Source organism: Bidens hawaiensis, unplaced genomic scaffold (genome assembly GCF_021521415.1).
Source record: "Bidens hawaiensis isolate Kalapana, Puna unplaced genomic scaffold, B.hawaiensis_p1.1 tig00001685_1, whole genome shotgun sequence".
NCBI classification, from domain to species: Eukaryota; Viridiplantae; Streptophyta; class Magnoliopsida; order Asterales; family Asteraceae; genus Bidens; species Bidens hawaiensis.
Window position 1 is genome coordinate 1170453 of NW_027491095.1, and position 20374 is coordinate 1190826.

Consider the following 20374-nt stretch of genomic DNA (forward strand, 5'->3'; position numbering starts at 1 on the left):
TTGTATGTTTTTTGTTGATATATAATACAAACACATGTAAAATAGTTTTTTGGTATTGTTCATTATAATGTAAGTATGTGTTGATGGATATTAATATACTGAATTGGAAGAAATTCGTTTTAGATAGAAATAAATTTTAATGTATGAATAAATTATACTTGTGTAGTATAAAAATTCAAAACACAAAAAATAAGTTATAAAAATAAATGAGTTTTTAATATTTTCCAATTATAATAATTTAATTAGTTATATTAATTAAGTAGATAAGTATTATAATTTATTAGTTATATTAATTAAAGAAAGAGAATAACTAATACTTTCTTTATTTAGTTTTAAACATTTAAAACTTAAAACAAAACTAGTGGCTCATATTCATTTATCACATTTCTTGTATTAATATCATTTGTCTCTTAAACCATCCCCTGTATAAATAAATATATATATACATCGCGCACACACACACATAATAATAATATATGCACACACAGCACACACACAAAGCCATGCGACAAATACCCGGCGCCTCCCCCCCCCCCCTCTTCTCGCCCCACATTTCGCCCGGGGGCGGTGTTGTAGTCCCTATTCACCCAAACTCATCGCCCACTACGGGTGGCCTTATGGTGAAAGCTATAATTGAAAAGAGTTTGATATATACACTTACCAATGCTATGAAGTGGTTTTTTTTTTAACTGTCATATGAAGTGTTTCAATTAATTTTTAGATCACTAATTAAGGATTAAAAAAAGAACTAATCAAATAATTAATGTATTTAACTTGAGTAGTTCAATTCTGTCATAAAATATTTGAACTCCATATTAAAATAAGGTGTACTTTAGGATACTTCTATCTCAATATATGTATATAAATTATACACGCGCGCACACTTATATATACACACGCAAACAATAGTATATATATATATAAAATGTATATATTATAAGTATGTAGATAATACTCATAATAGCTAGAGATTCATTATTTTATTTATATGTAGATTTATATGATAAATGTCCAAAGTAAAGATCCACAGAAGAAAAACGATTTTCAAATGTGACCTGTCTCTATTCTAATTTCTAGCAACAGTATTTGCCCTTAATCCTAGCTAACTATAGTTGTGGGTCGACATCTATTTTGTTTTTGGAAACAATTTGGCCCCAACATTGTTGGTTACAATACTGGATTGGATGTTGATGGATCTTTAGCCATTCAGCCGCCATCTTAAGTACTTGTCCCGAGCTATAGAAGTTAACATGTCCTAACTAGATGTAACATAATTAAAAACTAGTAATCGTACCCGCGCGTTGCGGCGGGCCGAGTTGGTGCCATGTTCTGCTTATGTTAGACATGTTCATAAGATCATTTGCCAAAATCAAAGCCATATTATCAAGATTACAAAAGTTACAATTTTTTTGACAAAGGCCAGAACTTTTGTAAAGTATCATATTAAAAACTCCTTAAGGTTTTATTAGGCATGGAGAAGAATACATACACAGGCCTTGCAGGCGGTTGTTAGTTAGAGAGTGGTTGCAGAAACCACTAAGACAGACAAAATATAAAAAAGACAACCAAGCACAAACTTGCTTGCAGAATCCAATTGCAAATGTCAACCCACTTCCAGCTTCCGATTACAAATTTCATACACATGTTTGCGAGAGAAATTGATTAAACTTTTTGCACTGCACAAAAAAACAAATAGAGCAGTGCTCATCAGTTGTTAACTTTATTAGTTAATGAAATTGTACAACCTACACTATATAACTACATCTTAAACATAATTCACAAGCAGGCCTAGTTACCATGTTTAGGCTTCAATCGCTAGTGATATATGAAACTTAACATACAGATATAATCATTTCTATAACACTCAGAAAAGACAGGACTGTTTTGAGCTGCTAGTTTATTTTGTTGTTATCCTATTTGGCGGTGTGAACGCGTTTGTGTTGTTAGCTTGTATAAAATATTGTAGATGAGATAATAATCACTTTATAGACATGTTCTTTTTTGTATGCTGTTACTTTATAGACTAAATTAAGGCATTGAGCTACTTTATGTGTATGCTAAATTATTATTTGAGCACATCAGCACATAAGTTACAGCCGAGCATTAATATAACAAAAGTTGGAAGTTCATTGACCTTTGAACAATAAAGTGTTGAACAAATTCAAAACAGTAGCTTTGAAAACAAATTCAAATAAATAATATAATTCAACATATATTGTTAATTACAGTTCTATGGAAGCAGTTTACCTAATTGAGCAAATTGGTACAAAACGACCTAGTTAAAACATATTGGCTACAATGGATATGGCAGTTGGTCTCTTAATTATTGACTGTATTTTGTTCATTATCAGTTTCGCCTAAACCAATTTTATAGTATAGGCTTTATTCTATACCATTTTGGGCATATAAAATCTTAATCAAAGAACAGAGATTTAGCAATTATTATAGTAAAAGTGCAATAGCATAAAGGATTAATACCTGAAAACTATGGAGATTAAAATCCTCAAGTGTGACCTTAAGCATAAACACAAATAGAACCATTAATCGTTCAGAATGGGACCTCAAAATCGTCACATCATACCTAGTCACTGGAGCTGATCACGTTTGACGGGAGTCGGCTTTCTTAGCTGGAAACCACCGATATTGTCGTCGTGGTTCACTCACGCCGGTGATCCGCTGGAGGTCGTTACACCGAATCCAAACCACTCTCACCGCCGGAGTTGAAATCACCAATTAGGGTTTGTCCTACCCAATCAAATCATCCATAACCCTAGGCAAAAGCACGTACGATGAAGAAGGTGGTCTTTATCAACAATTATATTTGATATCCACGAACGACAACCAACTTTAGCGACAAAAGTTATTATAGAGGCAGCTGAAACTTCGCGAAGAGAGAGCCAGAGTTACAAAGCACGTGTGACTATAGATTGAGACAATGGCGGTGTAAAACCATGAGTTACCAAAGCACGCGTCACTCAGAGGTTTGCTAATTTGATGAATAGTGTTTTTGTGTGACTTGACATAATTTTACTTTTTAATATATATATATATATATATATATATATATATATATATATATAATTTAGCATGGTCCTGATTCAGGTTAACCTTATGCAATTGCCAAGTCACAATGTTACCTTTGGCCTGGACCACAATTTCACACTCTATCATGAAACATTAAAGTGATCATCAAGGGGTAATAAATAAGAAACATTTTCACACTCTGCCATGCATGTTCCATATCCCATGTTTTCAATGTGTTCCAATCTGAGAGCTTTACCGGTCAAAGAAAATGTTACGCCAAAGACATAGATGTGGTATTAATTGTAACGCACATTGGTCTAGTGTCGTGGCTTTGAAGACACTTGTGTGGGGCTTAAACCCTTAATAATGATTTAGTAGTTATTCGGTTGGAGCCTTTGTTGAACTTTCTGGTAAGGAACCATGATCATAGCCATGTTGAATCTCTGGGCTGATGCATGTAATGATCCAGTTATTTGGTTTTGTGTCTCGTCAAGTCATGTCAGACTCAGGGTGTTACCCATTTAGCTAGTCCGGCCCAAGGTCCATCCGCAAAGTCTTATCCACATCCGCAGGGTTTGGGCTAGACTCACACTCGCATCCACAAGCAGGTTTAAGCCCACATTCACATTCGCATTCGCATAAACCTTTCAAATGGGCCCAGTCTCAAGTCGTACTTGCATGGGCTACGGCCAACTTACTAAGTTCTATACTCGCATGGGCTTCAAGGTCCATCATTCCATCTGCATTTTCTATTTACTTGGGCCTTTAATTGCATGGTCCAATCCTCATGCAAATACCCATATTATAATTGTATACTAGTTTCTATGAGCCCAAGGTTAACATAACTGGTCCAAGCCCATCCCTCTATTTAGCCCCCAAGTCCACTCGTAACTCGTAAGGTGCGCCTTTGGACTCATTCGCAAATCAGATAAGCCCATCCGCAAACAACAAAAGAAATCATGCAGATGCTATTTATGCCCATATATGCTTATTAATTCCCCTCATGTGATTACTTTATTCCCAGCTCCATAATGTTCTAAATCTATTTATGTTTGTGTGCTCCAAAGCCTCCATCGTCCAACCCAACCATGGTTCTAAGTTGATTATTTTAATTTCTAGCTAAAACCCAATTTAACTTTTCAACAATCAAAAGCTTAACCGGTTCCATTTTCTTTCTAATAATGAGCTGTACATTACTTATTCAAGAAGTCCCATCATTTTAGGTTGCTTAACATGGATTTCTAAATCCTAGGAACTCGATCTATAAGCATACCAAATTTTATTTGCAAACGAGTTTGTTTAACGAGTCTTTTTACGAACCAAACTTTTACTCTGTTAACATTTAACACGAATTAATCCATTTAACTCCTTTGAGGTCAAGTTTGCAACTTTATTGTTTATCAAACCCTGATATAACTTTCTGCCAATTTTCATGCACAGCCGAACACTAAAAACGGACCTTTTTATAAGAAACGTACCTTTAACGAGCTTAGTTCCGAAAACAAGTAACTTGATTGGTGGTGCGGCTTTCACGTTTTCCTTTAGTCTTGACAAGATCTAGTCGTTCGCGAAGTAGGATCTTGGAACCGGCAATAAAACAAAACCCTTCAAATCTTGAGCTCAAGTGTGTGAAAACATGGTGTAATGGGGATAAAGGCTTTAGGTTTAAGGAGTGTTTATACATCTAGCTCATGGGACCTTAAGCTCATCATTTCTTGTAAGCCTATTCTTATTATTATAAGCCCACCTTAATTATCTATATAAATAGTCCTTCGGTATAATAAATTTCCATTTTATTATTTACTCAAAATTGGGTCGCTACAATATAACGATAACAACACACACACATATATATGGGCGAGTTAACGTACAATATTTGTTTAATGTACATTAGGTACGTGAAATACATTCAAGGTTAAAAGGCCAAAAATGTTCAAGCAAAATTCCCAACCTTAAAACGTTCAAGGTTAAATATTAAATTGTTTAAGCTTAAAAACTAAAATGTTCAGGATTAAATCCTGATACATTCAAAGTTAAAACTTATCACTTACAACTCCAAATTGATCGATTGAAGCTTCAAATTTATGATTAATTAAATCAATTTCAATGTTAATTGATCAATTGGCTTCAATTTTAATTCCAATTTCAATTTCAGTTTTTATCAAAAGCTGAACAAAACCTGTGATACAAGGGAAGCGGCGTTCGTGTTTTTCCGGTGAGTTTTCGGACCCTCACTGTCAACTCCGGTGATGATAAAGGAGGTGTATTGATGCCAACGAGTGGTGAGGGAGAGCGACGGGGAAGATGAATGTATTTGTGATTTAGGGTTTCTAAAATCAACGCTCTATCTTCTCGCGTACGTAATATACGATAAATGATTAATGTATCGGATCCTTTATATGTGTGTGTGTGAAATTACATATAAAATTTTCAGTCCAATTAATTTTAATTATCCCTGATTAATCCTAGGTGGTACCTGACCGCCTGACTAGTGTTTAACAACTTCTGCAACACTGAGTAAGAGCCTAAGAGGTTTGCTAAGTGATTTAGATGTATGTTTTTGATGAACCAAAGACATTTAATGGTGACTGATTTAGCTGTAGCTTTTAATTTCTGTGTGTTATTATTTACAAATATATTCATAATTTATACACTCTTTATTTTTATTTTAATCTAAAAAGGTTTCTTCTAATCATCTTCTTTATATATATTCACAAACTACATTTTAAACCTTCTAATTTTATTCATCCTCGATTTGATTCTACATTTTAATTTTAAACATTTTAGGTGAGAAGTTTCGGGTTCAATCCCAAACAATAAGTTTATTTGGTGTACTTTAAGAGTGAGTAGAAGAAACATTTGTTATCTGAACCACAAAGTAGGCTGGTAAGCAGCTAAACTAGGCAAAAAAGCGTGCACATATACTCCCACTACAAATGATATACTCGGAATAGATAAAGAACACCACATATCTCAATCGAGTCCCACTAATTTTCCTCTATTCTTAACTCATAGGAAAGTAAACATCTTTATATCTTTCTTTATTAGATTGATTGAGACCCCTTTTAGTTGAAAAATGTCTCGTTTCTTGCCTCCAATAATCACCAACACGTTGCAAGGCTTACCGATTGGATTGCTCTTTTTTATTTATCAGCATGCATATTTATATTGATATGGAGCTTGAGAAGATCACGAACCGTAAAACCAAACACCGGAGGAATTCCACGCCAACTACTTATGAATTAGCATATAACCAAAGCCACGTAGCATGATATTAAAATATGATTCATTGACTCAAGTTCATCAATCTTCACATAAGGGACACCATGTTGTTTTTAAAAGAACCCTCCTACCAAGTGCATTCGACGTTAATATTTTAACAATCTCCGCTTCCACCCAAAAAAAATTACGTTTGTCGGAACCCTCTTGTTCCAAACCAAGACGAAATCCATGGTTGTATTGTTGCTATTCCTCATGCGTCTTTGCTGATATTTGTGAAAAAGATTACTATCCAAAGTCCACTTCCGCATACCGTTCTTGAAGCCAACATAGTGTTCGGTAACATCTCCAAGCATTCCCAAAGATAGTGGACTTCCAAGGAAGAAAAAGGTTCCCTTATCCACGATCAATTCCATGCATTCAAAGATGAGCCCTCGATCGTTTTATTCTGAATTATACAGTGCCTCTGCCTTTCGAGACTAACTAGGACTGGAAATTTCGACCAAAGGGCAGTATCTACTACCAACTTATCTAGCCAAAAGAGTATATTTTTCTCGTTAAAGAATATATATCCTCTCCGTCCCATTAAAAGTGTCATAGTTTGAACAACAATAAGTTCAACGTGATTGAATGATTATTTTTCTTTATTAATAACAATAATGTCATTGGAAATTAGGCTCATCAATATTGTTTATTAATATTAGTTGTGTGTATTTAAGAATAAACTTGAAAATCGGCTAATAAATTCTGAAAATAGAAATTTATAATAAGAAAAATAAAATAAGAAATATGGAGAGAGAGATTGTATAATTTAAGATAGTCAATAATTGTCTTTCTTTTAACTTTACAACTTTAAATATTATTATCCTGAACATTAATCAATATTCAAAAGTTTAATTCCGTGGCAATATTTAATGCATCAAAAATTGGTGCAACTCCATAGCAACTGGCAACTGCTGTCATTGAATACAAACCAGTATGTTCTCCTTTTTTATGTTGAATGAAAGTTTATGCTTTCAAAAAGAGAGGGGAAAAAAAAACAAATGCAAATATGGTTGTTTATTTTGTTTTGGTACAAATTGAGGAATCTCACACATCCTCTGCTGATGAAGCCACCCGACATAAAAACATATCAATATAATGAAACGAACCATTTACATGTTTTTTACCTCATAAAACAAAAGGTTATGGTTTTAACAGTTGTTTGTCTAATTTCTTAAACTTGCAAACATGCAATAATGACTGTGGGGATAATTAAAGTTAAGGGATGATCAAACTCCCAACCACTCAAATAATTTAAATCTTTATGAATGCTGGTGTGCCTATCATAATTGTAAAAACCTGTCGACCGCATTCATTTACAATATCCTTGAGACCTTGACTCAAGCAAGGTTTTTATTAGGCAAATAAAGTTAATTAATTAAGATTGGGCTTTAAGAAATTAAACTAACTTAATATAGGTGGGCTGTTCGAATCTAATATTGGGTTAAACCAAAATAAATGATTGGGCTTTAATAAATTGAACAACTTAATAAATACTGTAGATACGATGGTCCCTTCTAATATTGGGCTAACATAAAACTAAAATTTAAATAAAGTTATTAGCGCGACTTGTCTCGGCTCAAGTTAAAATAAAAATAAAATGTTAAGCCGACTTTATTTAAATTATATAGTTATTAGAATTCTAATTAATTATTTAATTTCACAAAGTTGGTTTTTATGGTTAGTTTTATATCAGGTTTACGATCCATCAAAAGCTGACAATAATGGACGCGTGATGAACGTGGGACACAATTATTTTATTTAATCATGTATAACATAATTGATTTCCTCTATATAAGTTAACATTAAGTCATCCTTATAATATCACTCTTGCTTGCTTCTTTTTTCTCTTGAATTACACAACCCACCCAAATGGAACAGCTTTTCAAGTTCAACCATGAGAACTTCATTCAAATACAAGAACCCATCTATTTGGCACTTATATTTGCTATTTTCTTATTGGTTGTGTTCAAAACATACTTCATATCCTCATCTCCACCAATATACCTTGTAGACTACTCATGTTTTAAGCCACCAAACTATTGGAGAATACCCTTTGCATCATCCCTAGAACACTCACGCATTGTTCACTCTCTTGATAAAAAAACTATTGATTTCATGTCTAAAGTGTTAATCTCTTCAGGTCAAAGTCAAACCACTTGCCTTCCTCCATATCTACATTATTTACCACCATCTTCAACTCATCAAGACGCCATTTCTGAAGTTCAAACACTTCTCTTCCCAGTTTTTGAAGACCTTTTAACAAAAACCAAACTCACCCCACAAGACATTGACATTCTCATAACCAACTGCAGCGGGTTCTGTTCTTCACCGTCACTACCCGCAATCATTGTCAATAAGTTCTCAATGCGGGAAGACGTAAAGAGCTTCAACATAAGCGGGTCCGGGTGCAGCGCGAGTGCATTAGCCGTTGACATGGCCCAAAACCTTTTAAAAGTTCATAAAAACTCCAATGCTGTGATTCTCAGCACAGAAATATTATCCAACGGCTGGTATGCGGGTAAGACACGTCCCATGATGATCATTAATTGCATCTTCCGAACCGGCGGTGCAGCTATTCTACTCACCAACAAAACCTCCGCCAAAAGGGTTTCCAAATATAGATTAATATACTCTCAAAGAACGCAAGGAGCGTTTGATGACACAGCTCATAACTGTGCAGTTCGTGAAGAAGATAATGAAGGTATTATTGGATATTAAGTTTATTATTATTATTATGGAAAAAAGTTAACGTACAAATTAAATTAACGTGCTAACTGTGAGAATCAAACAGAATAATTATATATACAACATAATATAATTACAGTGTAGTCTAATTACATCATAGTGTAATTACACTATAATGTAATTACATAATTACACTATGTTATAAATATAAATACTCTACTTAATTCTCACAGTTAGCATGTTAATTTAATTTATATCTGATTCAAACTCTTATTATTATTAGCCCACATGCCTATTAGACTTCTAGGGTTTTCATCATGTTCTCTATACAGGTATCCCTGGGGTTACTCTTAAACCGGGTGCATTATTAATGGCTGGAGAGTTACTCCGAACAAGCTTTCAAGTTCTTGGTGCATCTATACTTCCATTAGAGGAGAAAATCTGATACGGGGTGTCGATAATTCGAAGGAAAATATTTGATAAATCGATGGAGCTCTACGTACCAAAGTTTAGTAAAGTGATACAACATTATTGTTTGCCAACATCCGGGAAGTCGGTGATATTGGAGATAGGGAAACGATTGAAGTTGAAGGATGAGGAGATAGAGGCTGCATTGATGACCATGCATAGGTTTGGGAACCAGTCATCTTCTGCTTTGTGGTATGAATTAGCATACATTGAAGGGAAGGAGAGAGTGAAGGTTGGAGATAGAGTGTTGCAGCTTGGGCTAGGGAGTGGGACCAAGTGTACAAGTTTGGTTTGAAAGTGTATTAGACCCATTGTTGGTGAGGCTCATAAAGGCCCATGGGCAGACACTATCCATGACTATCCTGTTCAGGATTGAAAATGATGGAAATTGGGACAAGGGTGATGAAGACTGAAGACATGAATAAAGTAGCATCTATTCTTTTTTATCGGGACATGTTCAATGCAAAGTCGATTTTAAGTATAAAGTTATATCTGTAAAATATATATATATGTACAATTATGTTATGTGTCACAATTGATCGCACAATCATCTTATGTATCACAACTAAAGCGAAATATACAAATATTTATTTGGTTCTCACTTAAAAGTTTTTTTATTTGAAATTTCGTTTTCAGTTTTATACTTTAAAGACTAAAGCGAACAAATATATAGAGAGTAATGTAATTTGCATTGAAGAGGGCAAACAAAAAACAATCTTTTCGAATAGCAAAATCAAGTCGTTTAAAACTAACATTTATAGATAGGACCATATAACATTATTAATTATGACCTGTTAGATACGACTAAATAACGTGTGATCGTATTCAAGCACTACTACACAAATGGGCAAAAGCAACCGAAACTTGCGACCAACCAGAATGGTCGCAAAATTTGCGACAATAATTGTGACCGAAATCAGATGGTCGCAAAATTAGCGATTGAAACAAAATTGGTCGCAAAATCTGCGACCGAAAAAAATCGGTCGCAAAATCTACGACCAAAACAAAATTAGTCTCAAAATCAGCGACCAAAGTTGTTCGGTCGTTAATCGGTCGCAAATGTAGCAACCAAAATTGTTTCGGTTGCAAATACGTTCGCTAGTTCTAACCAAATAAAAAAGTAATTTAACTTGGTCGTCGTAGATTTACCGACCGAAATTGTTCGGTTGCAAAATTAGCAACCATAACAAAATTGGTGGCAAAATTAGCAAGCCAAATTATTTTTTATCATTAATTGGCCGCAAATTTAGCGACCGGAATTGTTTTGGTCTAAAATATGTTGGTTTTAAAAGACAATTATCAAAATAAAAGATGTGGTCGCGAAATCAGTTGCAAAATTACAGACCAAAATAGTTCGGTCACAAATATAGTCGCCATTTTTTAAAACTAAAAGATAAAATAAGAGAAAATTTAAGTCTCATTGCAAAACGGTCATAAACATAACTATCAGAATTGTTTCAATCGCAAATATAGTTGTTAGCTTCAAAAAAATGAAAAAAAAAGACGGGCACAACACGGCCGCACAATGGTAACAAATATAGTGACTAATATAGTTTTGATCGCAAATTTAGTCACGAGTTTTACATAATATCTTTGAAAGTAATAAAAAGTTATTGAATAATATTTTAATTTCGTAGTTTCAAATTTCGGGGTTTTGAAATACTTTTTAGGGGTCATGTGCTGAAATTGTCGAATGCATAATAAAGTGTTACATTAATTTCAGGGATATAGTTAGGGTAGGTCAAGTAGCGCAATAAGAGGGCATTAGAGGAAACTAATATTAGTTAGGATGAATTAGCCGTAAAGACGTATGCTTTGTGTTCCATTTATTTCACAAACAAATTCATCTCTAGGGGTACGTGATATAATAACCGACAAAATCTAGCTAAATAACATCGTCTAGCGAAAGCCATGACCTAACTGACGTGTTCGTAGGATTTTCGCTAAACGTATTTTTGATTTAATGTGGTAGTGATGAAATAAACCGAATAATAATAATAATAATAATAATAATAATAATAATAATAATACAACTAAACGATGGTATTCAAATATAGTAATCCATTTTCTCTCCCGTTATTTGCACCAACAAAAACACCTTGAATTTTTCAAGCCTCGTCCATAACACTCAGATATGATCTTATGAAATCCCTCACTAAGAGCTCCCTCTTGTTCGAACTGTTTGATCTTACTTAAACTTGTCAATGACTCACTGTTGGTAAGGAATACTAACAAATATAAATCAACTACTTGTTTACCCGACTGGACTTGTTTTCAGATCTCTATTATTAATAAAAACTAGTAATCGTACCCCGCGCGTTGCGGCGGGCCGAGTTAGTGCCATGTGCTGCGTTTATTAGACATGTTCATAAGATTATTTGCATTGTAAGGAAGCAATATTGTTAAGGCATCTTCTCGTTTTTACGCACATATTTATCCACCTTGCGTGGTTTTTTGACGGGTGGTCTATGGGACAACCCTTAAGTGGTTTAAGAACAATAATAATCATGTGTTTAATGGATTTATCTTGTTGAATTAGTTGACTATGGTTACTCATATATTTATGTGTATATTTCAACATCATTTGTTTATGTGTATATCAAACTGACATTTATTTATGTGTATATTCAACATCATAGAACTAAATTTTTGATATGACGATTTTTTCTACTTCCAGGTTTAGAGAGGCACTACATAGTTTAGTGGATTATATATCATCCTAAAAAGAGCTAATGATAAGACTTGGTTTTTCAATAAAGATCATTCTTCATGGTGAAACTAGAAGAGTTGGCTATTAAGAATTATCTTCTGCTGTTCTAGTATTGATACGAGTGAACACGAATAACAAATACATGAGTTCAATATAGAAGAAATGGGAAGAGGACAGGTTGAATGGAATGAAAGCAAGAGAATAACTTGGTGAAATAGCTCTTACAATGAAGAATAGATCGATAGTTTTTGTATATCAACGTTCTACAATTCCACTTCTTGTTTATCCTTTCATGAATGGTTGGTTGTAACTAATTTTTGTATATGTATGTGGGTAACTAATATTTTCAAATTTTTGTTTGTATAATTTGAATATTTTGTTAATATTTTAACTAATTATCTTGAAAAATAATTATTAAAATTAAAAATATGTGGTTGCAACAATAATTTCGTCCCAAAAAAATAGGTTGCAAAATTGGTCGTTAAAGTTTTCGGTTGCAAAATCAGTCGTAAAATTTGCGGTCACGAAACTGGTCACAAAATTTGCGGTCGCAATACAGTTGCTAAAAGTTCGGTCACAAAAAACGGTCACAAAAAAGATTTGGTCACAATATCGGTCGCAAAAAAGATTTGGTTGCAAACTCGGTAGCTAAATTTGCAACTAAAGTTCTGGTCGTAAAATCGGTCACAAAATTCAGTCGCAAAAAATAGTCGCTAAATAATTCCCGACCAAGGTATAGTCGACCGTCGAAACCAGTCGCAAATCAGTTGCAAAAGGGCTATTGCGACCGATTTACGACTGAAATGGCGGTAGCAAATGGCCAGTTTTCTAGTAGTGAAGTTTCGAATAGCAAAGCTAAGTCGTTTAAAAATAACAAGTTTGAGTTACCCTATAAATACATAGCTGTGATTAGGGTTATTGTACTAAGGGATTATTGTATTCAAGTTTTGAGTCAATTTCTTGATTATAATAATACGAGAGGTAAATATCATGTGTTCGTTTGTGTTTCAATTTATCAATTCGTTATTGAGTCTTGGAGTCTAAGTTTAGTATATCTTTATCTTAATGTTTAAGATAAAATTAGTTTATTATTTTAATTAATAATTATTTGTTTCCTAGTTTGAGTAGGGTTAGGATTGTGAGTGTTAAATAAACCCATCAGTAGTTTTTGTTTAATTGTACTCAATTTTTTCTTCCTTGTTTATTATTAATAAAAATAGTTGTATAAACTAGGAAACAAATAATTATTAATTAAAATAATAAACTAATTTTATCTTAAACATTAAGATAAAGATATACTAAACTTAGACTCCAAGACTCAATAACGAATTGATAAATTGAAACACAAACGAACACACGATATTTACCTCTCGTATTATTATAATCAAGAAATTGACTCAAAACTTGAATACAATAATCCCTTAGTACAATAGCCCTAATCACAGCTATGTATTTATAGGGTAACTGATATAATGCTAAAAATTTATGTTTCCCGTGTATATTTTAATTAATATTTTAATAGTTTTTGTTCGTTTTTAGTCGAGATTTGTATACTACTAACGTTTTTATGTTTCGTAGGTTCCGGGGTTTGATCGTGATAAAAAATGGCGAAAAGGAGCTAAAACGAGCCAAAATGGAGATCCGGAACGCATCAGGAAGGAACCGGTCTGACCGGCCCCCATGGAGGAGCACGCCGCGCCGCGCCTAGGCAGAAGGCAAAAAGCCCTAGGTGCGGCGCCTAGGCACAACTGGGTTAAAATTATTTCGTTTTTGCTTATTGTCGGGACTTGTTTTCGCTATTTAAACACCTTTAACTTAAACCTGACAAAACCAGAAAGCCACCAGCCGATTTTGGGAGTTCTTGGAGCTATCTTACGAGTCTTGTGGTGATTTTAAAAGCAAGAGAACATCCGGTGAAGAGCTAGACGTTTAAGATCGAAGAATACGGGTTTTATCGCCTTTAATCTTTCGTTCTTTATTATTTCACCATGTTTTCGTTATTATTTACTTCGTTTGAGTTAAACTTTATGATGCTAGGCTAAACCTTATAAACTACCTAGGTCGTGATGAACCTTAGTTCGGTTTGATTTTTATTTGGATTTTCGTTTCGTTATGGATTTTATGTTTTAAGTAAACGATTGAGTTTGATTCAATTAATGCGTATGATTACTTGGTTTTATTTACTTGAATTTATTGTTTCACATTGCCCTTGTTGATTGTTTCATAGGATAGGGTTTTTAGGTCATTTACTGTGTGTTATTGACTAGTTTGTGATTAATATGCATTAAAATTATAGAAACAATAAAATCAAGTAAATAGATAAAAGTGAACTGCCAGCCTAGAAAGCTGTAAGGTGATAGGTTGTTGATAGATCTTTGCTTGTCGGGATTGCTAGATTTAGTTCTTCGTAAGGAGTCCGTCTAGGTTTGATTGTCAGCTTAGTCTATTAAATTAATTGAGTCTGCTTTGCTATCTTTTGAATTCCGCGCTGTAAGGTAGGTTTTCGTCATAAAATATACTTAGACATAAGCAATTAAATAACCGTAAGGAAGTTTAATATTAAACTGGTGAGTCTTAAAACTTGTTAGAAATTCATAGGCGTCTTCTTGAAGTTCAAGGGTCCTGTTCGGGTTTTCTATCAAGGGTCTATCTTTTGATCCCGGTTCCATAACTTGCGTCTTTCCATTTAATTTAATAACCGTAACTTTGGGGATTCCGGCCTGGGTAGTTATTTTAATCATCTGAATTAATCCAAGTTTTCTAAATTGTTTATTAGTTAAAACTAATTAGGTTTTAAGTTTTATTAGTTAATTAATAAGTAATGATTATGTTTTATTATTATTATATTAATTAGGGTTAAGTTTAATTAGTTTATTATTAGTTTAATAGTTAAGTAATCATTAGTTAATTATTATTAGAGTTTTAATAATTAGTTTAAATCTCCCTCAAATATTATTAATAAATAGTCGTGTCTTGTAGTTGAGTCTAATTTGCTAGTTTCGTAATTTGAAGAGTCTCGTGGGTTCGATATCCGGACTTACTTAGCTGTACTAGAGTCGACCGGATCACTTGTCGGTTAGTAGTTTAAGTTAAGTTTAAGGGTCTAGAGTATTACTTAGTGTCTAGATTAGTATAATTTTAGTTATTTATTTTATAACTACTTCAAGCACATCAAGTTTTTGGCGCCGTTGCCGGGGACTCTTGGCGATTGCGTTATTAGTTTTGATTGAACTTACTTGCTATATACGTGCTATTGTGTTTTTGCTTTTTAGTTTTTAGGGTTTTAGTTAATTAGATTTTTACGTATTTATTTTTTTGCTTTGAATCGTAGGTGTCTAATTGTCTGTGTCTTTTTCTTATTTTTAAACTTGTTATTTTAAACGACTTAATTTTGCTATTCGAAACTTGAATACGATCACATGTTATTTAGTCGCATCTAACAGGCAGATTTTTTGATTCACTTGATCGAATAAGTTCAACATATAATATCTCTTGGTTTCTAAGAGGTATTGTGTCTTCTTTTGGCTTAAAAATATCCGACTTCTATTTCTAAAAGACTCATAAATCTTCTTCTATTAGTTTTTCAACCACCATTGGTGAAATATTGGGTTCCTTAAAAACATGTCATCCTTTAACTCAGTGGCGAAGCTTGAATAAAAATCCAAAGCAAAGCACCACCCCTCCCCCCCGCGCGCGCGCGTGGGTTCCTATATAAGTTTTGCTCATGCTTCAACTAGTTCAAAATTTCGCTAATCCTGTTTTTTTTAAATGACTTCATTTGAATGAATGTTCCCATCATCTCAGACACCCTTAGAGCGGCGCTAAGGGAGTTTAGAGATACTCTAAAGACTAACATCAGGAAAGTAGACTTTAGAGACGCGCTAAAGTCTCACTCCTGGACTTTAGAGACGCTCTAAAGTCCTCCAGACGGGAAATTAAAACCTAATGCTATTATATTGAGTTTTCAGCCCCCATTCGACCTATCCTTCATTCCTTCAACCAAAGACAAGCTCTAGGACGATTTTGCATCATCCCGAAACCTCCGGTTCATCCGTTCATCGCATGCTTTCATCCTTTCATCAGATAAGCGAATCCTTCGTGATGCCGATGTCAGGCTAAACCACTGTATTCACTTTAGGCTAGGGTTTTGTGTAAACTAACTTTGATCAGATTCTATGTTTTGAATGAGGATGAACTTGATTGATTGTTTTTAATCTTGTTTTACATTATGAATTGATTGTTTAAACAGTTTATGATTTTGATTGTCAAACTTTGCATCACTTTTCTGGTTGTGTTCATCACATGTAGGGTTAGCTCTTATGTCATTGAACCAATAATCATTAGTCATTTCTTATAACTGATTTTCATATTTTAAACTGGTAATTGGGTAAACCGGAGTTCAGTTGTGTCAACAATTCGGTTAGGGTATCGTTTGTCCTCACAACCCAACTGTTAGGTTTAGTAATTACTGTGCAATTAATCTCAAAGAATCTGTGATTAGTCGTTTATCACTTTACCTGAACCTGAAGTGAATCTTTCTCTCATAATTGTTTACGGTTTTAAAAGTAATCGTGTGTTATAATAATCATCTTTATAAACCGCTTGACATCGTTTGTCCACCGTAGTTAATTAATTAATAATTATGAACTTTACTTGCACTTTCCACTGATTCCCTGTGGAGACGACCTTACTTACCCGTACTAGTTATAGGTATTTAAGTTTTATAAATACTTGTTTTGATTAGAGCACGACATCTACATCAAAATGGCGCCGTTTTCGGGGAATCAACGCGCAAAGTGCTAGTTTAGCTTAGTTTTTAGTTTTTGTTTTTAATTTTTCTTCGTTGATTTTACGCGGGGTGTTAGTGTCTGTGTCTTTGCTGGTAACTTCACAAGTTGATGAAGACAAGATATTCCCGTGAGAAGGAGCCGCTCCAGTTTGATCCCGAAATCGAGAAAACAGCAAGACAAAACCGAGCAGCTCAGAAACCCATATTAAACCAAATACCTGAAATCAGAACACCAAAAGAAGAGACTATGAGTACTCGAAATAGAAGGGACCCGAATATGTACCAACCAAATAACCAAGAGCAACCAGTTCCACAAAACCAGAACGTTAACCGTGACAGAAACCATAATATGTTCAACCGAAGAGATGTTAACCGTAATCCCAGAAACATGGATGAAAACTTGTCAATCAGATCAGCTCCAGTGAGCCGTCAAAGACAGAATGATTTGAGAGAGGAAAGACCTGAGATTGATCGTGCTCGTGCACGGGTGGAAAATTGGCACATAGGGGACGATTTTGGTTATGATTCTGAGGATGAGGAGGAGCGTAGAGATGACTGGAGGGGTCGATATCAGCAACAAGATCCCCGTGATGAACAAGAAATCAGACATAATCATCCAGAAAATCAGAGAGATCGATCACCGAGATGACAACAACACCATGAACAGCCGTATTATGATTTTGATGATGAAGTTCCAAGGGCGTTTGTTCCACCGCCAGTCAGAGGCGTTCAAAGTCACTTCATTCCACAAGTGGCTACGAATCCTCTAACAATCATCATTCCAGTAAGAAGGGGAAGAACTTTTTCGGCAAGGCAGAACAGTTTAACGGGATTACCGATATTTCATGGAAAGGCTACAGAAGAACCATACTTACACTTGAGTGATTTCAACTCGATATGGTAGTTTTCTGCGGAAGAGGTGAAGATGGTAGTTTTCCAGTTTAGTTTTAAAGACGCGGCAAAGCAGTGGTTTTATCGTTGCCATCAGCCAGTATTTTCACTTGGGGGGATTTGGCACAACAGTTTTTAGATGAGTATTATACCCCCCAGAGAACCGCAGAGGCCCGCAACAACATTCGAAACTTTCAGCAGATCACAGGTGAAACCTTCTATGAATTATTCCAAAGGTTCAAACGATTGTTGAGGACTTGTCCACATCATGGGATTGCCTTATGGGAATTGATAAAGGCATTCCATGATAGTCTCTCAAATGATGATGTTCGTGATCTCCAAGCCACCACGAATGGATCGTTTCTTGCAAATGACGAAAACGAGGATTGGGGACATTTGGAGAGACATGCGAGTAATTCAAAGAGACAAGCACAGTCGAACAGGATGTCAAAAAGGTCAGTGGTAAAAGTAGTTGAAAGTCATGGGTCAGATGATAGAATGGATAGACTGGAAAAGAAGATGGACAGGTTGTTGGTTGCAGGTGTACAAGGAGCCGGAAAGTCAGGGAAAACATATCCGGTATGTGAAGGTTGTGGTGAATTAGGACACGAGGTTGCGAGTTGTGGGGTTGTGCAAGATGAGGAAATTGAAGAAGAAGAGGTCAATTATGTGTAGGGTGAAAGGAAATACAATAATATGAACTCAAATACTTATCACCCGGGCCTCAGGAATCATCCAAACTTCAGTTATGGAAATCCGAACACACAACAGAACCCGAACTTTCAAGAAAGTTTTCAGAAGACAGGTTATCGGTCAAACCAGAAACAGTATGGTAACAGTTCGGGAAGCGGTCAGAGTGGGTACAATCAAAGAGATTCGGGGGGTTACAATAAAGGTTATCAAAAGAGTTATCAACAGGGGCAAGGAAATTCTTCGGGTAACAAAGAGGAGTCACTTAAGGATGTGGTGGAGTTATTGAAACAAATGAAGGCAGATCAAGAGACTCAGAATAAGGCATTGAATCAGAGCTTGGAGCTTCAAGAGAAGGCAAATGCTGCAAGAGATAAACAGGTGAGTCAACTGGCTGAAGAAATGGGCCTAAAGAGAAATCCATCCAAGTTACCGAGTGATACTTTGAAGAATCCTAGCCATCAGAACAACAGTTCTTCAAGTGGGAAGAATACCCACATTAACCAGGTAAGTACCCTTAGGAATGGTAAGGTTTATGATAACAAAGTAAATCCACCATCCTCCTTTGTTGAAGGAATGGTGGAAGATTTGGGGAAAAATAGGAATAGTGATGATGAGGTGGAAACTGCACCAATAAATACACCGAAAAAGTCTATTAATAAAAATTTAAACGAATCGGTAAAGGAATAAGAAACACCAAACGCCAAGGAGACGGGTCCCACGGGTAAAACCGTTCCATTTCCTCGGGCATTGGTGAATCCCGCAACATCATCACTGAAAAAGAGGGGCCCAGAACAGGAGGAAATGTGGGAAGTCTTTAAACAAGTAAAAATTAATTTACCCCTAATTGATGCTATTAAACAAGTCCCCGCATATGCTAAGTATTTGAAGGACTTGTGTACTCAAAAGCGAACTCATAAGATGCCCAAACAGGTCGATTTAACGGCTAATGTGAGTTCGGTTTTGACGGGAATCCTCCCACCCAAGCTACAAGACCCGGGAACGCCGATAATACCCATTCAAGTGGGCGATTTTAAAATGACGAGGGCGTTATTGGATCTTGGAGCCGGGGTGAGTATTCTCCCGGGAAGCTTATATGACCAATATGATTTCGGTCCACTTAGAAAAGCTGACACCACAGTGGTGTTGGCAGATTTGACACTTAAGCTTCCTAGGGGAATTGTTACTGATGTAATTGTCATGATCGAGGACTTTTATTACCCGGTTGATTTTCTGGTTCTTGACTATGTCACAGTTGACCCAAAACGGCAACCGAACGTGATTCTCGGTAGGCCCTTTTTGGCAACTGCAAATGCTTTAATAAACTGTAGAACCGGGGTAGTTGACATGGCTTTCGGGAATAAAAATCTTCGGTTAAATGTTTTTTCAAACGTTTCTAACCCTCTGGTGAGTGATGAATGCTTCGCAGCTGAAATCATTGACGGGTTGAATCCTCATGAAAATGAGGAAGATGCCACAAAGGAGTGTGTTATTTGTTGCAGGTCAGCAGTAGAGCATTCACATCAATTAAAGGAAGAGGAAAGAGCAGTTGAAGTGTATGCTGCAAGTATTGGGAAACCACCATGGTCTTAACAGGTGGAGAAACTACCGGACACTATTGACTCCAAATTGAGACCTTCGCTTGAGAGTCCTCCGGTAGTCGAGTTGAAGGAACTCCCAAAGCACCTCAAATATGAACGCTACCCGCCATCATCGCCTCAAATTTAGAAAAAGATCAAGAAATGGCATTGATGGTAGTGCTGAAAGAACATAAGGCAGCACTAGGGTGGACGATAGCATACTTGAGAGGAATTAGTCCGTCTATCGTGATGCATAAGATTATCACGGATCCC

General features: G+C 35.3%; 1 pseudogene across 1 annotated transcript; it reads left to right on the forward strand.

The window, feature by feature from the left end:
• The first annotated feature begins 8157 nt into the window (after positions 1–8157).
• LOC143592037 (3-ketoacyl-CoA synthase 5 pseudogene) lies at positions 8158–9923 on the forward strand (annotated as a pseudogene). The gene is made up of 2 exons (XR_013145837.1): positions 8158–8989; positions 9306–9923. The product of XR_013145837.1 is annotated as a 3-ketoacyl-CoA synthase 5 pseudogene (transcript).
• The last annotated feature ends 10451 nt before the right edge of the window (positions 9924–20374 follow it).